Genomic DNA, 17,533 nt, shown 5'->3' with positions numbered 1-17,533 from the left:
TTTAGTTCATTCAAGTCAGAGAAAGTAAAATTAGCACCTATAGACACGTGCACTAGACAACATCTCTCTGCCGATGGACAATTTTATGCATTAACAACGTCGGTGCATCGCCCCTTTACACCCGGAGAGAAACACACAATATTAAGCGACCTTCCAAAACTTAAACCCAATCATGGGAATCTAGAGTTTTGGGAAAAACTAAATGAGATGTTAGATGTACACCAAATGGACGCTAAAGACATACACATAATAATTAAAACTAAATGTCCAAGGCCGATCTGGGACGGGTTAACCCCAGACCAGCAGGATGGTACCTGGACAAAAGTTGGAAATTATAATAATAATCTAAGGATCACTAACTTCATCGCGGCTGTAAAGACAGCTCTCGGAGCAGGACAGGGAAATTGGAGTATAGTCTGTGGCCTCGTACAGAAGCCAGGTGAGACTTGCTACGATTATGGGGAACGAAAGTACACTACTTTTAGAGAACACTCCGGACTGCCGGACGCCGAACGTGATAATGTGATCTTTTTAAAATTATTAAAGGAAGGGTTCAGTAAAGCACACGAAGATATCCTCAATATGGGTGTGCCTGTAAGAAATACATATCAGCAGATTGTACAATGGGCTTCAGATGTAGAAAACAAGCAGTCAAAAGCTAAAATAAATGCTGTGGCAGCTATATCTGCCATAACACAAAACGGAGGTAAATGTTACAATTGCGGAAAAATAGGACATATTGCTAAAGACTGTCGGTCTAAATCAACCCGCCCTAATTGCACTTTCTGTGGCAGGACAGGACACACGGGGGACAAGTGCTGGAAGGCAGGTGCTCCGGCCGAACACCAAGCGCCCTGGAATCAGATAAAAACAAACCCCGGTCAGCCCAGAGGAAACGCGGAGCTTCTGTAGATCATCTGAGATCTGACAGAGAAACTCAATAGGAAATAGGTTGCCTCGGCCCCCGAGGTCGGTACAGGGGAAAATCCCCGCCTCCACATAACCGCACTGTTAGGGGGTCGGCAGTGTTCAATGTTGGTGGATACAGGCGCCTCTGTCTCGATAACCGATCTCCCCCTCCCACTGACTAAACGCAGACTACAGATCTCAGGTGTAGGCGGCGCATGTATCACAGCCACACTCAGCACACCTCAACTTCTAGAAATAGGCGATCTCCTAATACCAGTGTCTTTTTGGGTTTGTAAAAACCCAGAGGGGACAATATTAGGCATAGATATCCTTAGAGAAGCCGGCGCACTAGTGGATGCTAATAATAATCGCATAATATGGACCAATACACACGGTAATAAAAAGGATACACAAAGATATGCAACAAATTGCGCTAGTATCTCTCACACCGTCAACACCTCATATATGGACACGTGTGTCAGGCATTTCCTGATGTTTGGGCAACACACAAACAAGATTGTGGTCTGGCACAAATTGAACCTATAGTTATACCAGGTCCAGTACACAAAGCACATAAACAGTATCCTATTAAACCAGAAGCTTTTACGGCAGTTCAGACAATTATTCAAACATTGCAAAATGAAGGAATTTTATGCGAAACGCATTCAACCACTAATTCTCCAATCTGGCCAGTGGCCAAACCAGACGGCTCATGGCGACTTACAATTGATTACACACAATTGAATAAAGTTACATCACGGTTACACCCGATTGTAGCCAATCCCAACACTATATTAAATTATTTGAAACCCGAACAATCTATTTTTACGGTCCTAGATATTAGCAATGGATTTTGGAGCCTGCCACTCCACTCTGATTCCCAAGATAAATTTGCGTTTACTGTATGCGACAAACAGTACACATGGACTAGAGTGCCACAGGGATTTCACAACAGCCCGACACTCTTTCACCAGGCAATGGCCAAGACTTTAGAAGGAATAGATCTGACACCCTGGGATAGTTTAATCATCCAGTACGTGGATGATCTTTTGATTGCATCTCCTGATGAGACCGCACACTTAGGTGCATTAATTACAGTCCTCGGTGTCTTACAAAAGGCAGGATTTAAAGCAAGCCCTAAGAAAGCACAAATAGGCTTAACTAAGGTTCAATATCTCGGACACAACATTTCACAAGGACAAAAATCTATGACGCATAATAGGCAAGAAGCCATCCTAAATATGCCAAAACCACATAATGTTAGGGCTGTGCGTAAAGTTATGGGGCTCCTTAATTATTGTTGCACTTTCATCCCTAATTTCACACAAGCCACAGGTCCGATACAGGCGCTAATCAAAGGGAGCCCGTCTCCCTTGGACCCCATAGACTGGGGACATGAACAGGAAATAGCCTATCGTGTAATAAAACAGGCTCTCAGCAATGCCCCCGCCCTCGGGTTACCAGATCATTGTAAACCATTTCACCTCTACTGTTCCCAAGATGGGATCTATTATACAGCAGTTCTGACACAGGAACATGGGGATAGGCAACGTCTCGTCACCTATTACTCCACAAAGCAACCTACGGTAGCAGCAGTAGACTGCACCCCTTGGGCAGTGCAGGCATGCGAGCCGATTGTAATGAACACACAGTTGATTCTGCATACAGGACACACGTTAGTTGAATTATTACACACCGGCAAATTGCATTCAGTTTCCGATAGTAGACAAGCTAGATGGGAAGCTGTTTTGCTCCCCAGAGATAAATCCATACAAATAATAAAAGACACACGAGTAAACCCAGCAGATGGGATGTTAGGGGAGGGAGAAGAGCATACATGCTCTGAGCTGATGCTCCAGGAGGACCACAGTCGCTTCCTAGAAAACCCCCTCACAGACCCTGACTTGGAACTATATGTTGATGGATCCAGGAAAATAATAGATGGAGTCCCCCACACTGGGTGGGCGGTGGTATTGGATGACAGCACCATTGTAAAATCTGGATCCCTCCCAGGACACTGTTCAGCCCAAGTGGCAGAACTCGTGGCGTTGACTGAATCATTAAAAATAGCGAAAGACATTAAAGTTAATATTTTCACTGACAGTTGCTATGCATTTGGAGTAGTACACGACTATATGGCAACCTGGGAATGTAGAGGGTTTATAACAACAGCAGGAGAAGTAATAAAAAATTATGAGTATGTTATAGCCCTAGCTGAGGCAGCACACCTTCCAGAAAAGGTAGCAGTAGTAGTAGTGAAAGCTCATCAGAGTCTTTCTGATGATGGATGCCCGCGCACTCGTGGGATTCACTTTGCAGACCTAGCTGCGAAAAAGGCAGCAGAGACAGGCAGTCATGTGACGTTAGCAGGATTCCCCTGCTCTAGTAAACTTGCGAGCATCCTAGAATCAGAAACTACTGACCTCGCACAGCTACAGAAAGACTGTGAGGATGATGAAGTACAAGAGTGGGTTAAGGGAGGTGCAGTGCATTCAGACGGTTTGTGGCGAAGTCCTAACTTACAATGTTAGTGTATTAGGTCAACGCTTCTGGACCAGTACCATGGCCCAGCTCACACGGGTCACAAGGCCATGTTAACTCAATTGCGTGAACACTGGTGGTGGCCTGGCATAGGCAGGGGCACTGCGAAGTGGTGTCAACAGTGTATCCCTTGCGCACAAGTAAACCCAGGTAAACCGATCAAAGTCACTAAATCACACCAGCCCCGGCCTCGAGGTCCGTGGGAAAATATTCAAATTGACTTTAAAGGACCCCTGACAAAATGTCATGGGAAATCGTATTGCTTGGTAGTAATTGACCATTTCACAAAATGGGTTGAGGCTTTCCCCTGCAGGGACTGTTCTGCCACCACTGCAGCACGAGTCCTAGCGACTGAGGTTATTCCCCGATGGGGTGTGCCCCGTCAAATGGACTCAGATCAAGGGACTCATTTCACTGGTAAGATAATGAAGGAAGCATGTTTACTGCTAGGGGTAAAACAACGATTTCATATACCTTATCACCCTGTAGCGTTATGTTGGGTGTATTTTGATAAGAGCATTTGGGCTCTGAGCTGAAGCACTGATCTAAAGAAGACCTCCCCCCCCCCCAAAGTTATCAGATTTCCTTAGCTCATCAGCTTGGAACTGGTTTGCATCAAAGTGACAGTTTTGGGGAGGATGGCACCAAGAAGAGGCCAAATAGTTTGGAATTCTGCTATGAGATGTCTGGAGAAAGGGGCCTGTAGGTGATAAAAACTCTTTGAAGTGGACGAGAGCCAAAATGCCGACATAGAGCTACGAACCCGGGCCAACCGGCATTTCCAAAAGATGGCATGGATTGACATCAGTCATAAATCAAGCCCCCCTCCAATAGGACACTGGGGGCTGAAACCGAAATCCAATCTCAAGAACTCAGGAACCAATCACCTATTGATCTGACAGACTATAAGGAACATATTATATATAATATAATATATAATATAACATATATATAACATATAATATTATAATTTCTGTGCACTGTCAACTCCACCCACAAATATACAAATTCTTCACTGACCCGAGGTTACAAAAGGCGTAGACATCCCAAACTCTACCCTGGTACGTTATTTCTTCAGTGCCCTGTCAACTCCACCCACAAATATACTAATTCTTCACTGACCCAAGGTTGCAAAAGGCGTAGACATCTCCTTACCACCCCCTAGCTCAGAAAGCATCACACCAACATAACCCTTGTCCATTTGAAAGCAGTAACCCCTTTGACCCTGTTGAATAGACAGCCTCACAGCTCTTGCATAGGGGCAAATATCTATTTTAATAAATAATCAGGAGGGCTTGAATAGTACTCTTTTGGAGCTTCACACGCATAGGGAAAAATATATATTTTACTAAAGAATCTGGAGGGCACAAATAGAACTCTTTTGGAGCTTCACTCGTATAGAGAAAAGAGCTATTTTACTAATGAATCAGGAGGGCTTAAATAGAACTCTTTTGGAGGGTTTGAAAAACCCCCACCACCCTGTACATTCCTTCGGTGCCCTGTCAAGTCCACCTTCTAATATTATAATTTCAGTGCCCTATCAACTCCGCCCTCTAATATTATAATTTAAGTGCCCTGTCAACCCCACCCACAAATATGTAATGTCAGTGCCCTATCAGCCCCGCCCACAAACATGCTAATTATGCAGTGGCGCCCTTGACGTTCATCTCAAGTTCAAAGTCAATGGTCAAATCCTCCGCAGCCCCCCTTCCGAAAAAGTGCCCTATATGACTACTGAGAAACACCTGACAAAGACAGAACCCGTAATACAGTACGTCTCCTCTTTTTCACCTACCTGTTTAGTATCATTGTTCACTGACCAGGCACAGAAGTTGCAAAAATCTTTAATTTATGACTTATGTAAAGCAGTAAGGTAATAAAAAATATAAATAAGTAATTTCTATTCTAAAACAAAAAGTTAGTATTTTGTTTTCATTAGTGCAAGTTTCTACTAGGGAGAATGATAGCTGGAGCGGTTAGTATTAATAAAAACCCATTGCTGACCTTTTCCTTAATTTTTGTGACTCCCAAATGACCTCCAGAAAAATTACTGTGAAGAGTCCCAAATGACCACCACATCATTGTAGTGATAATAGATTATTTTTCTAATTGGGCAGTGGCCATTCCAGTGACAGGTATAGAGACAAGCACAATAGCAAGAGCACTACAGATGAACATAATTAATAATGTAAACTAAATACAGCTTAAAACATGCAACAAGTATAATTAATTTTAATTGAATTTATGTATACAATGTAGGCAGACAAGTTATTTCAAGGTAGAAAACAATTATAACGGCAAATAATGGCAATTCAGAAAATCATATAACATTGTCCAAACAAACTGAGGTACCTGTAGAACATAGAATAACACAGATAGAAAATGACCAAACTGTGAAATAAGTATAACACAAGCAAACAATTTAAAGGTTTTTCATGTATCTTCTTCATAGTATGGAGAAAATGCAAACACAAAAATGTATTAATAACAAGAAAATAAACTTAAAAATAACTGTAATACAAGCAAACTAGTTATGTTTTTCAAGACTGACATAGTTCATTTTATCTAGTGTATTTTTCATGTTAGCTGCTGTAATACAGGAAGAGGGACATGTTCTCATGTTTTACATTCAGTCTGATGTGTGTTTTGCAAATAAACTCTCCAGATTTTGAGAAGACTCCGTGACATAGCGGGAATATAGAAATACCAGGGGGACAGGGGGGATCTCAAACCTTCAAAATGGATTAGATTATAATTTAAATTATATACAAGTACTTTCCTAGACATTCAGCAGTTAAATTTCTATTGGGAGGCTTTGAGAAAAGATATATATATATATATTTTTTGTTTTTTATTTACCTTCTGTTGATATTTTGTCACACAACAATAACATACACAATACAATACAGGGAACAGGTGCTCACTGTGCTGCATGCATATTGGTGATGTGTCTGTTTTTATGATTAAACACAGTGACCAAGGGAATTAAAGCAATAGAAGGAATAGTACAGAATTAAATGATCGTTTTTTTTTCCCTACTGAGACAATTACAGAGATTTTGCATATTCACCAATTCTAGCCAAATAGAATTCCCAACCTCTCTGGTTCATCAAGTTTTCTATTATCTGAAGTACCCATACAATGGAATTATCTAAACTTGAAAGCTTAATTACATGAACTGTATACAAACAGGTGACAAATTAAAGGAAAAAACAACATAAAGTGTCTCAGTCATTTATTCAGGTTTTTCCTTTAATTTGTCACCCGTCTGTGTATATATATATATATATATATATATATATATATATATATATATATATATATATATATATATATATATATATATATAGGGTGTTCATATGAATTGTTAGAAAATACAAATGTAGTTCTACCTATTTTTTGTTTTGGGATGAGGGCAGGGTTGGATTATTGAACTATACATTCAAGTTGCACATTTTATTAAATTCAATAATTTCTGTTTTGTATCAATTTATAACAATTTGCAGATTATATTTTTCACTTTGATATTATGGACATTTTCTGTGTTGATCAGTGGCAAAAAATCCTGATGAAATCCATTCTGATTTCATATTCAGACAATGATATGTGGAAAAGTCCAAGGGGGGTGAATACTTTTGAGAGCCAATGTAAATGTGTTTGTGCCAAATTCTGCCTTAATGCAGTCTTTATGACTGGATTTTGTATGTACAAAACTGCATTGACACCACCATTCTAATTATACATTATTTATTATGATCATAATGACTAGTAGAAGTAGTATGTCTGATGTTGAAGGAAATTGAAAAAATAAGTTTCAAATATCAAGCATTGTTGAGCATGGGCTAAAGTCACATCCTATTTTGTTCTTTTAGGAAGAGAAGGTTTCAATATAACCTCTGAAAAAGGTGCATGTTTATATTTAGAGTTTCCCTCCAAATTTATTTTTTATTTTTTAAATACTCATTGCCATTTGGAATATGAGATTTTTTCCTTTTAATCTGTCTATTCCATGTATTCCAGTCTTGACCATCATGGTGTGTGCATGGTATTCTGCATACATGGTAATTTACCTACACTGTACAGATAGAAGATAGGCTGGATGCAGCTACTCAGACATGCTAAGCAGATAACGCTTGGAACAATTGAACAAATATGCACTGTCTTAACCATGTACTGTTTAAATGTAAAAGTAGCTATGGATGGAAGATAATTCACTAGCATGATGAGCAAAATGACAAGAACTGTCTTGAAGGCCTTCTTTTTCATGGGGTGGATGCCCTCACTCCCCGGCCCAGACTGTCTTAGAGCCCTTAGGATGGAGATGTTACAGAAAACCATGACAGGAACCACAATGTAGAAGGCTGCTATAAGTTCAATCTCATCAAAACGAAATAAACTGCAACTCTGCAAAGTGCACAAGGTCAATGTAATGATCCACACAACTGCTGAGCACGCCATTCTGTATTTAGGGCCTTTGAAAGTAATGTAGGTGATGGGGTGCAGCACTGCTATGTAACGATCCACACACAGACAAGCCAGAAACAGTGGACCCCCAAAAAAACAAAAGCCAAAAAAGAATGATATTATCTTGATCATGTTGATACTCTTCAAAATGAAGAAGTTAATGATACCGACTGGTACAGCTATGCAAAATAACATGTCCAATACACATAGGCTGAATACGAAAACTTCAAATGGAGACAAGTGGCTTTTATTTCTCAGTAAAATCCATAGCACCATCATGTTGGCTGGCAAGCCCAGAATGAAGGTAATTAACTCCACAATTACTCCAAATATACTTCCAGCAGGTCTGTCCATGCAGTAATCAAAGAAGAACTCGAGGACAGAGGTTTGTGCTATACTGATGTTGGGGATGGTAGTCGAATTTGCTGGCATCTCCATTGAAGCACAGTGACACGTTTCTGCTGGACCTGCAGAAAGAATTAATTATTTTGCAATTGTCTATGTAATATAATACTATACAATACTGTATTATGAATGAAAATGTAACTGTTGTATTTTGTTTCCTTGTTTTCTTCTGTTTTGCACCTACTTTCTGAATGACCTATAACAAACTTAACAAGTTAAACAGACATGAAGAACTCATTATAGGAAGTAGGTTTATATTATTATATAATTACATTACTATTACCTTGGGTAAAGGGTTTAAACACCACCACCACGGTCTAGATGTAACTACTATGGGCATGTGACATACTTTTAAAGAGTTACACTGCAATCATTTAAAAATAAGATTTAAAAAATATTCTGTACTTCAAAAGGTATAAAAAAGAAAAATCAAAACAACTATGTTTCAACAACCATATTAAGATGTATAGTCAAGCATCTTGGAAAATGTCTTTGCCACCACACAATCCTATTTCCGCCACACAATCCTATTTCTGCCACACAATCCTGTTTCCGCCATGCGTTTTCTAAATGTCGCTGCTGTTTCTCTGGGATGTCGGTGTTGTTTTCAATGCCGCTGTCATGTTTAAGATGTTTCCATCCCTTTCTCTCCACTGGTTGCTGACGTTTTTTCAAAGTTACCACCCCTCTCTCTCCTGGTTGCAGCAGCGACTTCTTCTTACGTTGCTGACGTGTTTCAAATGTTAGCAGCCCATTCTCTTCTGTGGTTGCTGCAACGTCCTGTTAATGAGTTTGATTTGCTTTTGCACTCCTCGGCTTCCGTAATGGTAGTTGTGGAAAACAAGGAACACAGATCAAAGGTAGTGCGTCCTCTGCTGCCAGTCTCATGTCAGTACGCCGTGACTTTCCCCTCAGCGCAGCAGGACGCGTGCATGTACAGAAAGAAGCTAAACAGTTTTTGGGTTTTGTTTAACAGATAACTCAGACCTTCGTGACGCAACATTCATCAACGCATCTACCAATTGGGATAGATTAGTAAGAAATAACTTGTAAAACAAGCAATTATGACATTACGTAATAAGTGAGAGATCTCTGACGCCGCCTGCGCACGAGCAGAGCTGGCCAGCACCGAAGGGAGAGCGAAAAAGAGCGCATGATCACAGGAGCACAGACCAATCAACCCGACCCATCATTGGCAAAGAACCAAGTTGTTCCTGAGGTTAACAGACCCCAGCCTAATTCTACTTCTGAAGGGAACAAAACAGGTGACCAGAAAAAAAATGCGATTTATACAAGAGCAGCTATGATTGCCATGATATTATACATATACAATGGCTGAGTTAAATTACTTTAATAATACCACTTTCATAGTATACTTCTCACTACAGGAAAATATACTGTTCTTAATGCAATAATTACCCTAGGCAGAGACTTATTTCAAGATATTTTCATGATTAATACACTTATTCTAGAAAACAGGTCAGACACATTTATTCATACTGTAGTGACCTCAGGTTTCGAGGTTGAGTGTAAAATAAAGGGGAAAATAAACAAAAAGATTTCAAACAACACAGGATTTATTGAACTCATCGGGATGTACATCCACTTTCCCTTTAAGGCAGTATCAGCTCAATATCAGCTCAGGTGTTCTCTCGCTCATTTCCTACTATGACTCCCCGAGCGGCGAGTCCACGCCCTCTTAAATACTTCCCCCCTCAGGTGACTGCCACCCATCCAATCGCTGCTCTCCGCTATACCACCCGGAGTCGGGGGGAGCCACACAACCATAATTAACCCCCGAACTACCCTCCCTAGCCCAACACTCAACACTCCACATGTAGTACACACACACATTCACGCACACTGACACAGACAAACAGGGTCCCTGAACTGACCCGCCCACCTGCACTTTTACACCCCCCCATCCCCTTGACTGCCCTACTGGCACAGACAGGCCCTTCAGACACCCTCCAGGATCGCTACAAAGCGTCCTGGTGGCCTCAGGTTCCAGGCAGGGTGAACAGACAGAGGGGAATGTCCATAGGGGGCAGAACCAGACCCCCTCCTGTGGGGAAACGGGACAGGAGCAGAGGAGGATGATGCAGGGGACGGGGCCACTGGGAAACGGCCAAGGACATCTGGAGAGGGGGAGGGGGCGACAGACGAGGGAGAAGGGGCAACAGAGGGTGAGTTAAAGGGGGCAGGTGTGGGACAAAGGGCAACAGGTGGAGGGTTCAGGAAGCTGGGGCAGGCCGGGCAACAATAGGGGGCAAGTCGGTCCCAGTGAAGGATCACCGCCTTGCCCCGTAGGGGGAGGCGAACCTTGTACACTACCTCCCCCAACCGCTCCACCACCAGGCAGGGGCCCGCCCACTTGCTGTCTAGCTTCGGGCAGAGTTCCTTCACCTGCTCCACACCAAGTACCCATCACTGAAGTGGGGTCCCTTGCAATGGAGGTCGTATCCACCTCTTCTGCCGAACTCCTGCGGCTTCTAGCTGGTGCCGGGCGAACGGATGGGCCGTCTGGGTGTAGCTTGAGGCCGGCCTGGCGCAGTCGATCCAGCACCTTCCGCAGCGCTGAGAGGGTGTTACCGAAGCTTCTCCTGTGGACCAGGAGGTCCTCTAGATAAACGAGACACTCCGTTGATGGCACCCCTGAAAGCACCTTTTCCATCAGGCGCTCGAATGTGGCAGAACTGCCAAAGCCCCCGCCCAGTGGAGAAAGCGGTCTTGGCCCACACTTCTGGGGTCAGGGCCACCTGCCAATCGCCGCTCCGCAATTCGAGGGAGGAGAACCAGGTGGAGCCGGCAATCAAGTCCAGCGACTCATCGATCCGAGGCAGCAGATATGAGTCCTTGACCGTCACCTCATTCAGCTGTCGGTTGTCGACGCAGAACCTCCAGGACTACTGGGGAGGTCCAGGGGCTGTCCGAGGGCTCGATGATGCAGGCGGCCTCCATGTCCTCTAAGGCCTGGTCAGCGGCAGCTTGATGGGCAGCAGGGATCCGGCAGGGCCGTTGCTTGATGGTGCGGGCATCCCCTGTATCGATGTGATGTTGGATGACACGAGTTCTGCCGGCATGGGCGGGAGTCATGGCGAAGCTGTGGCAAAACTCCTGCAGCAGGGCCCACAACTGTTCACTTTGCCCCTCCTGCAGGCCCTCTCGGTTTGCGGCCCACACCTGCCTCGCGACCGCAGTGGCAATGAATTCGTCCGTAGGTGAGGGCCCCGGAGGAGGTGTCATGGGGGCAGCCTGAGCCCTCTGGGCATGCATCCTGGTGTGCTCGAGGTGCGTGCCCCCAGCCTGGAGAGGGAGGACCAGTCCCTCCCCAAAGCGGACGGTGCAGGAACGGAGATCAAGCAGGCCCACCATTGGCCCACGCCACCATTTCAAATTTGGCCTTATAGGCCTCCCAGGAGGCTTTCCTGTCATAACGCCCCGCTTTCAGCTCCTTCCGGTCGGCCGTTGGTGTAGCGTAGCCTGGGGATGGGGCCTGTGGCGTAGACCGCAGTGCCTGAGTTTCAGCAGCGTCTTGTGCAGCTTGTGCTCCCTGCCACTATCGGAGCAGTCGAGGCTTATCTACCCGCTCCACTAACACATATAAGCATTGCTGTGCAGTCTCTCTAATCACAGGCTCGGTTTCTAACAGCGGTCTTATGAGCGCAAACTCAGTTAGGCTTAGTCTCTTGAATACGGTGGCCCTGAAGTGCAACTGCTGAAAAAATAAAACAGCTGCTGAAAAAATAAAGCAGGGGCTGTGAGATTTGCAGTGGCTGTGAGATTTGGAAGTCCTGAAAAAATAAAGCAGGGGCTGCGAGATTTGCAGTGGCTGTGAGATTTAGAAGTGCTGAAAAAATAAAGCAGGGGCTGCGAGATTTGCAGTGGCGGTGAGATTTGGAAGTGCTGAAAAAATAAAGAAGCTGCTGCAGCATTTTCAGAAGCAATTACGGAAAGGGAGGGTGCATTGTGAAATATATTTGACTGATGCCATTGGATAGCAAGCAAGTCACGTCGGCCGAGCTGCTTCTCAGAAGAGCCAACAGAATCTGAGGCACAGGTGCAAACTGCGCAGTGCACGAAGTTTCATATTAATATTGTTGTGATCTTCTGCTCTCTATCCACTTTGTGGTGACATATTAAGAGTTATAGGGCTGTCCTAAAATGTATTAGAAATTAATGAAAGCTTATGGAATCACTAATTTAACTAAACATGTATATGTCCATATACAATTACAGTACTCAGCTTATATATAAACTCTAAGAAGTGAAGGTTGTAATAAGAACCTTTTTGGATTGCCAGGGTTGATACTGTGGAGGATCCTTAAAGTTCTTATTAGAACCCTTTACCAAGGTTCCCTGCAAACAAGGATCCTTAAAGCACGTTGAATGTATGTTAAATCAGTCGCGATCATGATGAAAAGGGCTCTTAAATGCTCCCTTGTGTTTACCACTTTGCTCACGCTTCTTAAACGAACCCTTTAACTCACGAACAACCCAAAGGTTCAATAGAACCGCTGAAGAATCTTACATTTTTTGAATATGTACTTGGTTGGTGTTTTTTCTGTTACAGTTATTAATTTACTGTAGAAGCTTTATTTTCTGTTCACTGTATTTGAAAGATTTTGTGTTTAAAAAGTAAAGTAGTCCTGATCCAATGTAAATTACAATGTCTGGTCACGCATAAGTGGGGCAGGCTAATTTGATAGCAATTCCTAAAGATAGAATAACACTCATTAATAATAATAATAATAATAATAATAATAATAATAATAAAAAAAGATGTTGATGTTTATATCAATTAAATATACTTTTCTGTGTAAATGGGTTAATGTGTGTATATATATATATATAGTTTGCTTTATAATATATATTGTGCAGGCATATTTGTAAAATGTTTATTTGAAGTAGACAATACAACAAAGGTTAAGGTTCCCAACAGGTTTTGTACAGAACACTACAGAGAGGACATGGTTTTAAAGCAGAAAAGTACATTCAGTATAAAACGCATGTAGAATTAAGATAAGTTAGAGAGACAATGCAAAAGTCCTTAATAAAATAAAAATCCATCCATTTTCGAAGCCGCTTATCCTGGTCAGGGTCGCGGGGAAGCCGAAGCCGATCCCGGCAGGCATGGCGGATCGGCAGGAATACACCCAGGTCGGACGCAGCCCATTGCTGGGCAATTTAGCTTTTGCCGATCAACCTGGTGGACGGTGGGAAGAAGCGGGAGACCCAGGGAAACCGCGCAGACAGACACCGAGGCGAGACCCGAACCCAGCACCACCGTGCTGCCCCTAAAATAAAAATACTATTTTATATTAATGTGTTGTTTATTATTGTTTCTTAGTTTTTTGGAGATTCATATTTGTTAAAGCCGTCTCTCTAATTTTGCATTTCCCAAATTAGGTTATGCTCTTGTCTATTAAATCAGTAAACTGCTCCTTCTGATGGAATTGTTAACGGATGTTTTTTGTTAGCGCTTGAGAATAATAATTAAAATAAAGCACTGTCACACTGCCTTGTAATAATGAAGTACAGTTGTTAATTTAGTAAATCTAGCTACTTTTAACCCCATTCTGTCTCCTACCTAAGCTTTCATTAATTTCTAATACATTTTAGGACAGCCCTATAACTCTTAATATGTCACCACAAAGTGGACAGAGAGCAGAAGATCACAGCAATATTAATATGATACTTCGTGCTCTGCGCAGTTGGCGCCCGTTTCTCAGATTCTGTTGGCTCTTCTGAGAAGCTGCTCGGCCCACGTGACTTGCTTGCTGTCCAATGGCATCAGTCAAATATATTTCACAATGTACCCTCCATTTCCGTAATTGCTTCTGAAAATGCTGCAACAGCTTCTTTATTTTTTCAGCACTTCCAAATCTCACAGCCGCTGCAAATCTCGCAGCCCCTGTTTTATTTTTTAGCAGCGGTTTTATTTTTTCAGCAGTTGCACTTCAGGGCCACCGTACTTGAACAATTGTAAGAGCTGCATATCGGCAGTCCATACACTGTGTTTTGCTTCGGTCAAAAAGCATGCCAATGTGGGCTTACCGGCTGACACTGTGATGAGGCAGTTAGAAAGACCTCATCACGGAAGCAAATGCGTGTTTTTAATACAAGATTATATGCTTTTCAAATGAAGGGTGTTTACCGAGTGGTGCATGTAACTTAACTTATAAGTACGCTGTGAAATGGATAAATCAAGAGAATGGAGATTAAAGTATTACCTACCTCGCTTTGCAGGTTTTGGCAAGGAAATACACAGTCAAAGGTAATCCATGTTGTTAATGGGCACATTTGCATATACAGTGAGGGGAAAAAAGTATTTGATCCCCTGCTGATTTTGTACGTTTGCCCACTGACAAAGAAAAGATCAGTCTATAATTTTAATGGTAGGTGTATTTTAACAGTGAGAGACAGAATAACAACAAAAAAATCCAGAAAAACGCATTTCAAAAAAGTTATAAATTGATTTGCATGTTAATGAGGGAAATAAGTATTTGATCCCCTATCAATCAGCAAGATTTCTGGCCCCATCCATCGTCCCTTTGATGCGGTGCAGTTGTCCTGTCCCCTTAGCAGAAAAACACCCCCAAAGCATAATGTTTCCACCTCCATGTTTGACGGTGGGGATGGTGTTCTTGGGGTCATTCCTCCTCCTCCAAACATGGCGAGTTGAGTTGATGCCAAAGAGCTCGATTTTGGTCTCATCTGACCACAACACTTTCACCCAGTTCTCCTCTGAATCATTCAGATGTTCATTGGCAAACTTCAGACGGGCCTGTACATGTGCTTTCTCGAGCAGGGGGACCTTGCGGGCACTGCAGGATTTGAGTCCTTCACGGCGTAATGTGTTACCAATTGTTTTCTTGGTGACTATGGTCCCAGCTGCCTTGAGATCATTAACAAGATCCTCCCGTGTAGTTCTGGTCTGATTCCTCACCATTCTCATGATCATTGAAACTCCACGAGGTGACATCTTGCATGGAGCCCCAGACCGAGGGAGACTGACAGTTATTTTGTGTTTCTTCCATTTGAGAATAATCACACCAACTATAAAATGAATGAAATTTTGTTTAAATTTATTTATTGAATTTAAATTATATTAAGATAACATATATTCTAATATGTATTGCTATATGGAAGCGTACTTGTGTGGGGGAATGTTGGACCGGTCCAGACAGGGGGAGGGGCATCGGAAAGTTTATAGGACGCCCTTAGGCATCAATGGGGGAGTTCTGGTGAGTCTAAGCTCTGTGGAGGTTGTTGTGTCAAGCTGTGTATTAGTTTGATTTGATTCAGAATATTCAAAGAAAGAGCATTTTGATTCTGAAAGGTGTAAGCCAAGAATTTGCTTTTTTTTGTTTATTTTTTTTGTTTGATTTTTGAGAAAATTTGTAATATAGTTAGTTGAAGTTTGTTAGTTTTTTTTATTTTTCTAGGCTGACAGCTTCTGGTTGGCTAGTTCTTTCACACCTTCAATAAACCCTGGGATTTTTGGACATTAATGCTGACTCTGCTGCTGTCCCTGTGGACTCGTAGGCCATTGTAATAGTGTCCACGATCCAATGCGAAAGGCGATGTTTTGAAAGCGCCTGGCCCTGTGTGCACGCTCCATAGGACACAAACAGTTGGTCTGAGTGCTGAATGTCCTTAGTGCGTTCCAGATAGCACCTAAGGACCAGCACAGGGCAGAGCAGGTGAAGCCTCAGGGTTGCATCGCAGGAGGGGGAGGGGGCGGGGGCGGAGGTCCGCCAGCTGTCCTCCTGGTGTGAGCCATCCTGGGCTGCCAGGCTGCTGGGGTGGGCACCTACCTGGTATAGCTCAGACGTTGACGGAAGTCGGCAGGAGGGCGGGGCTGTTGCCTGGGCTGTGGCCTGGGAGCTGAGGTCGGGGGGGTCCTCGCTGTCGAGCTGCAATAGGTTGCCTGTGTTGCTGGGCCTGGAGTGCAACGTGGTAAACCTCGCCCGGCGAGATGGGGCCGTCCATGAGGTGGGTCCTGTCCGTCTCAGGAACCCACCTCGCCTGCAACAGCCAGAGCTCGCTGCGTGCTGCCACAATGGCTGCCAGGGATCGCCCGGTCGCCCTTGCCCCGTGACACAGTCACCAGCAAATCAGTGGCCGCCACTATCTCCAAGACAGGTGCTTCCGGACGCTCGGCCAGCTGGGCAATGTACATTGCCAGCAGGCTCTCCGTGTTATAGAGGCGAGCCGATTGGGCTCCAGCCTCGTAAGCCCTCCAGAGCAGGGTCTCCGTAACACGACACTGCCTGAGAGCGGAGGGAAGGAGACCAGCATGGCTATGGGGTAGTTCACCCTTGGGAAGTCCACCAAGCCCGCTTCAGCCGTGCCTTGGGTCCTGGTATAGACCTCTCCTGCCTGTGCCAGGGCGGGAGCCGTTGCCGGGTGGTCCCAAGTTCCTCCGAGTTCATCCAGGAGGTCCAGAAGCAGTGGAAGAGCCCGTGTGGGACGCTGCGACCGGTGCCCCCTTTTGAATCTCAAGCACAGCAGGGCGGGATTGGAGGGCCAGGGGAGCTGGAGAGACTCCACGACCCTCTGAGTCATGGCCCGAAACTCCCGGTCCTGTCCCATGGGAGCAGGGTGAGTGTCCTCGATCAATGGAGGGGGAGGGGTGGCCGAGACCAGCTCCTCCTGCATGAGCTCCGCCTCCAGCTCTGAGCCCGCGTGTGACTCTCCGACTCCAGCGGCGCAGTGTGGGCTGGCGGTGGAGCATCATAGAGTGGAGGGGGCGGGACCTGTTGTCCTGCTGCTGCCTGCACGGCCAGGAGAGCGCAGATTTGGTCCATCCTGCTGTTCAAAGCAAGGATGACCTGTCCACAGAGCCAGACCTCCGGCGCCAACACCGCGGCAGGGAGGGGGGCAGTGACGACCCAGAGGAAGGGGAGGGGGCCCATGGGCACCGCTCTAACCTTTGGCCCTTGTAGGTCGGTGTACGTGCCAGCGTGCGGCGTGCACTCAGGGCACGGCAGGCAGGGAGGGAAGCAGCTGCCATGGCAGGTGCAGTTGCGGCAGCAGGCACAGCAGGAGAAGCCGGTGAGGGGGGCGCAGCTGTCTCCGAGGCTGCGTGCCTGGAGGAGGAGACAGAAGGGCTCGGAGAGAGGCAGAGATCCAGGGCTCCAGAGGCCCTGCTGTCACTCGCCGGAGTGGGGGCGAGTGACAGCAATGGACACAAAACGCTGTGTATCCA

This window comes from Amia ocellicauda, chromosome 16 (assembly GCF_036373705.1).
Source record: "Amia ocellicauda isolate fAmiCal2 chromosome 16, fAmiCal2.hap1, whole genome shotgun sequence".
Lineage (NCBI taxonomy): Eukaryota > Metazoa > Chordata > Actinopteri > Amiiformes > Amiidae > Amia > Amia ocellicauda.
Note: the sequence above shows the minus strand (reverse complement) of the source record.